This window comes from Salvelinus fontinalis, unplaced genomic scaffold (genome assembly GCF_029448725.1).
Source record: "Salvelinus fontinalis isolate EN_2023a unplaced genomic scaffold, ASM2944872v1 scaffold_0075, whole genome shotgun sequence".
Taxonomy (NCBI): Eukaryota; Metazoa; Chordata; class Actinopteri; order Salmoniformes; family Salmonidae; genus Salvelinus; species Salvelinus fontinalis.
The window spans coordinates 497,501-503,577 of record NW_026600284.1 but is presented as its reverse complement, the minus strand read 5'-3'; the positions used below and the strand labels follow the sequence as shown (position 1 = coordinate 503,577).

Genomic DNA, 6,077 nt, shown 5'->3' with positions numbered 1-6,077 from the left:
GGAAATAAATAAGCATAAATATGGGTTGTATTTACAATGGTGTTTGTTCTTCACTGGTTGCCCTTCTCTTGTGGCAACAGGTCACAAATCTTGCTGCTGTGATGGCACACTGTGGAATTTCACCCAGTAGATATGGGAGTTTATCAAAATTAGGTTTGTTTTCAAATTCTTTGTGGATCTGTGTGATCTGAGGGAAATATGTCTCTCTAATATGGTTCTACATCTCCCTCTCTCCACCCCCCCCCCCCCTCCCCACACCCTAACCCCCCTCTATCTTTTGTCATTGTCAGGAGCTGGCTGGTGGAGACAGGCTGTTGTCACTCGCCTTATATTCTGTTACTTTATAAAGAGGTGTCACAGTGGTGTTAGGTGCCGCAAGGACCTGATAGGCTCTGCCTCCTCCCAGTGCCCCATGATGGGGACAGGAAACAGGACAGAGAGAGACGTGACAATGAAGACGGCAAGAGTGTCAGAGAAGGAGAAAAGAGAGAGAAAGGGGCCATAATCTACTGACCTCTCCCAACCTCTACATACTCCAGCCTACTGTCCTCTCCCAACCTCTACATACTCCAGCCTACTGTTCCTACTGTCCTCTCCCAACCTCTACATACTCCAGCCTACTGTACCTACTGTCCTCTCCCAACCTCTACATACTCCAGGCTACTGTACCTACTGTCCTCTCCCAACCTCTACATACTCCAGCCTACTGTACCTACTGTCCTCTCCCAACCTCTACATACTCCAGCCTACTGTACCTACTGTCCTCTCCCAACCTCTACATACTCCAGCCTACTGTACCTACTGTCCTCTCCCAACCTCTACATACTCCAGGCTACTGTACTACTGTCCTCTCCCAACCTCTACATACTCCAGCCTACTGTACCTACTGTCCTCTCCCAACCTCTACATACTCCAGCCTACTGTACCTACTGTCCTCTCCCAACCTCTACATACTCCAGCCTACTGTACCTACTGTCCTCTCCCAACCTCTACATACTCCAGCCTTCTGTACCTACTGTCCTCTCCCAACCTCTACATACTCCAGTCTACTGTCCTCTCCCAACCTCTACATACTCCAGGCTACTGTACCTACTGTCCTCTCCCAACCTCTACATACTCCAGCCTACTGTTCCTACTGTCCTCTCCCAACCTCTACATACTCCAGCCTACTGTACCTACTGTCCTCTCCTAACCTCTACATACTCCAGGCTACTGTTCCTACTGTTCTCTCCCAACCTCTACATACTCCAGTCTACTGTACCTACTGTCCTCTCCCAACCTCTACATACTCCAGCCTACTGTCCTCTCCCAACCTCTACATACTCCAGGCTACTGTACCTACTGTCCTCTCCCAACCTCTACATACTCCAGCCTACTGTTCCTACTGTCCTCTCCCAACCTCTACATACTCCAGCCTACTGTTCCTACTGTCCTCTCCCAACCTCTACATACTCCAGCCTACTGTACCTACTGTCCTCTCCCAACCTCTACATACTCCAGTCTACTGTCCTCTCCCAACCTCTACATACTCCAGCCTACTGTCCTCTCCCAACCTCTACATACTCCAGTCTACTGTCCTCTCCCAACCTCTACATACTCCAGCCTACTGTTCCTACTGTCCTCTCCCAACCTCTACATACTCCAGCCTCCTGTCCTCTCCCAACCTCTACATACTCCAGCCTACTGTTCCTACTGTCCTCTCCCAACCTCTACATACTCCAGCCTACTGTCCTCTCCCAACCTCTACATACTCCAGTCTACTGTCCTCTCCCAACCTCTACATACTCCAGCCTACTGTTCCTACTGTCCTCTCCCAACCTCTACATACTCCAGCCTACTGTTCCTACTGTCCTCTCCCAACCTCTACATACTCCAGTCTACTGTTCCTACTGTCCTCTCCCAACCTCTACATACTCCAGCCTACTGTCCTCTCCCAACCTCTACATACTCCAGTCTACTGTTCCTACTGTCCTCTCCCAACCTCTACATACTCCAGCCTACTGTACCTACTGTCCTCTCCCAACCTCTACATACTCCAGCCTACTGTTCCTACTGTCCTCTCCCAACATCTACATACTCCAGCCTACTGTCCTCTCCCAACCTCTACATACTCCAGCCTACTGTACCTACTGTCCTCTCCCAACCTCTACATACTCCAGTCTACTGTTCCTACTGTCCTCTCCCAACCTCTACATACTCCAGCCTACTGTCCTCTCCCAACCTCTACATACTCCAGCCTACTGTACCTACTGTCCTCTCCCAACCTCTACATACTCCAGCCTACTGTTCCTACTGTCCTCTCCCAACCTCTACATACTCCAGTCTACTGTCCTCTCCCAACCTCTACATACTCCAGCCTACTGTACCTACTGTCCTCTCCTAACCTCTACATACTCCAGGCTACTGTACCTACTGTCCTCTCCCAACCTCTACATACTCCAGCCTACTGTCCTCTCCCAACCTCTACATACTCCAGCCTACTGTACCTACTGTCCTCTCCCAACCTATACATACTCCAGTCTACTGTTCCTACTGTCCTCTCCCAACCTCTACATACTCCAGCCTACTGTCCTCTCCCAACCTCTACATACTCCAGCCTACTGTACCTACTGTCCTCTCCCAACCTCTACATACTCCAGGCTACTGTACCTACTGTCCTCTCCCAACCTCTACATACTCCAGCCTACTGTACCTACTGTCCTCTCCCAACCTCTACATACTCCAGCCTACTGTCCTCTCCCAACCTCTGCATATTCCAGTCTACTGTACCTACTGTCCTCTCCCAACCTCTACATACTCCAGCCTACTGTACCTACTGTCCTCTCCCAACCTCTACATACTCCAGGCTACTGTACATACTGTCCTCTCCCAACCTCTACATACTCCAGCCTACTGTACCTACTGTCCTCTCCCAACCTCTACATACTCCAGCCTACTGTTCCTACTGTCCTCTCCCAACCTCTACATACTCCAGCCTACTGTACCTAATGTCCTCTCCCAACCTCTACATACTCCAGCCTACTGTACCTACTGTCCTCTCCCAACCTCAACATACTCCAGCCTACTGTCCTCTCCCAACCTCCACATACTCCAGCCTACTGTCCTCTCCCAACCTCTACATACTCCAGCCTACTGTCCTCTCCCAACCTCTACATACTCCAGCCTACTGTTCCTACTGTCCTCTCCCAACCTCTACATACTCCAGCCTACTGTTCCTACTGTCCTCTCCCAACCTCTGCATACTCCAGTCTACTGTTCCTACTGTCCTCTCCCAACCTCCACATACTCCAGCCTACTGTCCTCTCCCAACCTCTACATACTCCAGCCTACTGTCCTCTCCCAACCTCTACATACTCCAGCCTACTGTTCCTACTGTCCTCTCCCAACCTCTACATACTCCAGCCTACTGTTCCTACTGTCCTCTCCCAACCTCTGCATACTCCAGTCTACTGTTTCTACTGTCCTCTCCCAACCTCTACATACTCCAGCCTACTGTCCTCTCCCAACCTCTACATACTCCAGTCTACTGTACCTACTGTCCTCTCCCAACCTCTACATACTCCAGTCTACTGTACCTACTGATCCTCTCCCAACCTCTACATACTCCAGCCTACTGACCTACTGTCCTCTCCCAACCTCTACATACTCCAGCCTACTGTACCTACTGTCCTCTCACAACCTCTACATACTCCAGCCTACTGTTCCTACTGTCCTCTCCCAACCTCTACATACTCCAGCCTACTGTACCTACTGTCCTCTCACAACCTCTACATACTCCAGCCTACTGTTCCTACTGTCCTCTCCCAACCTCTATATACTCCAGCCTACTGTTCCTACTGTCCTCTCCCAACCTCTACATACTCCAGGCTACTGTACCTACTGTCCTCTCCCAACCTCTACATACTCCAGCCTACTGAGCTACTGTTCTCTCCCAACCTCTACATACTCCAGCCTACTGTACCTACGGTCCTCTCCCAACCTCTACATACTCCAGCCTACTGTACCTACGGTCCTCTCCCAACCTCTACATACTCCAGCCTACTGTACCTACTGTCCTCTCCCAACCTCTACATACTCCAGCCTACTGTACCTACGGTCCTCTCCCAACCTCTACATATTCCATTCTACTGTACCTACTGTCCTCTCCCAACCTCTACATACTCCAGCCTACTGTACCTACGGTCCTCTCCCAACCTCTACATACTCCAGCCTACTGTTCCTACTGTCCTCTCCCAACCTCTACATACTCCAGGCTACTGTACCTACTGTCCTCTCCCAACCTCTACATACTCCAGCCTACTGTACCTACTGTCCTCTCCCAACCTCTACATACTCCAGCCTACTGTTCCTACGGTCCTCTCCCAACCTCTACATACTCCAGCCTACTGTACCTACTGTCCTCTCCCAACCTCTACATACTCCAGCCTACTGTTCCTACGGTCCTCTCCCAACCTCTACATACTCCAGGCTACTGTACCTACTGTCCTCTCCCAACCTCTACATACTCCAGCCTACTGTTCCTACGGTCCTCTCCCAACCTCTACATACTCCAGCCTACTGTCCTCTCCCAACCTCTACATACTCCAGCCTACTGTACCTACTGTCCTCTCCCAACCTCTACATACTCCAGCCTACTGTACCTACTGTCCTCTCCCAACCTCTACATACTCCAGCCTACTGTACCTACTGTCCTCTCCCAACCTCTACATACTCCAGCCTACTGTACCTACTGTCCTCTCCCAACCTCTACATACTCCAGCCTACTGTCCTCTCCCAACCTCTACATACTCCAGGCTACTGTACCTACTGTCCTCTCCCAACCTCTACATACTCCAGCCTACTGTACCTACTGTCCTCTCCCAACCTCTACATACTCCAGCCTACTGTTCCTACGGTCCTCTCCCAACCTCTACATACTCCAGCCTACTGTTCCTACGGTCCTCTCCCAACCTCTACATACTCCAGGCTACTGTACCTACTGTCCTCTCCCAACCTCTACATACTCCAGCCTACTGTACCTACTGTCCTCTCCCAACCTCTACATACTCCAGCCTACTGTTCCTACGGTCCTCTCCCAACCTCTACATACTCCAGGCTACTGTACCTACTGTCCTCTCCCAACCTCTACATACTCCAGCCTACTGTTCCTACTGTCCTCTCCCAACCTCTACATACTCCAGACTACTGTCCTCTCCCAACCTCTACATACTCCAGCCTACTGTACCTACTGTCCTCTCCCAACCTCTACATACTCCAGCCTACTGTACCTACTGTCCTCTCCCAACCTCTACATACTCCAGCCTACTGTACCTACTGTCCTCTCCCAACCTCTACATACTCCAGCCTACTGTACCTACTGTCCTCTCCCAACCTCTACATACTCCAGCCTACTGTCCTCTCCCAACCTCTACATACTCCGGGCTACTGTACCTACTGTCCTCTCCCAACCTCTACATACTCCAGCCTACTGTACCTACTGTCCTCTCCCAACCTCTACATACTCCAGCCTACTGTTCCTACGGTACTCTCCCAACCTCTACATACTCCAGCCTACTGTACCTACTGTCCTCTCCCAACCTCTACATACTCCAGGCTACTGTACCTACTGTCCTCTCCCAACCTCTACATACTCCAGCCTACTGTACCTACTGTCCTCTCCCAACCTCTACATACTCCAGCCTGCTGTACCTACTGTCCTCTCCCAACCTCTACATATTCCAGCCTACTGTACCTACTGTCCTCTCCCAACCTCTACATACTCCAGGCTACTGTTCCTACTGTCCTCTCCCAACCTCTACATACTCCAGGCTACTGTTCCTACTGTCCTCTCCCAACCTCTACATACTCCAGCCTACTGTACCTACTGTCCTCTCCCAACCTCTACATACTCCAGCCTACTGTACCTACTGTCCTCTCCCAACCTCTACATACTCCAGCCTACTGTACCTACTGTCCTCTCCCAACCTCTACATACTCCAGCCTACTGTCCTCTCCCAACCTCTACATACTCCAGGCTACTGTACCTACTGTCCTCTCCCAACCTCTACATACTCCAGCCTACTGTACCTACTGTCCTC

At 50.8% G+C, this 6,077-nt stretch overlaps 1 long non-coding RNA gene across 10 annotated transcripts; it reads right to left on the bottom strand.

Moving 5' to 3' along the window:
• Window positions 1-283: 283 nt before the first annotated feature.
• LOC129842934 (uncharacterized) lies at window positions 284-5,433 on the bottom strand. 10 transcript variants are annotated; one of them, XR_008757719.1, is made up of 8 exons: window positions 5,372-5,433; window positions 4,306-5,165; window positions 3,474-4,090; window positions 3,311-3,430; window positions 2,788-3,233; window positions 2,247-2,710; window positions 1,065-2,049; window positions 284-816 (listed from the first exon to the last, which is right to left on the bottom strand). It is a non-coding gene; the product is annotated as an uncharacterized LOC129842934 (long non-coding RNA). The 10 variants fall into 10 exon arrangements; XR_008757724.1 differs by having other exon boundaries at window positions 284-601; window positions 1,108-2,049; XR_008757721.1 differs by having other exon boundaries at window positions 284-1,150; window positions 1,280-2,049.
• Between the last annotated feature and the right edge of the window lie 644 nt (window positions 5,434-6,077).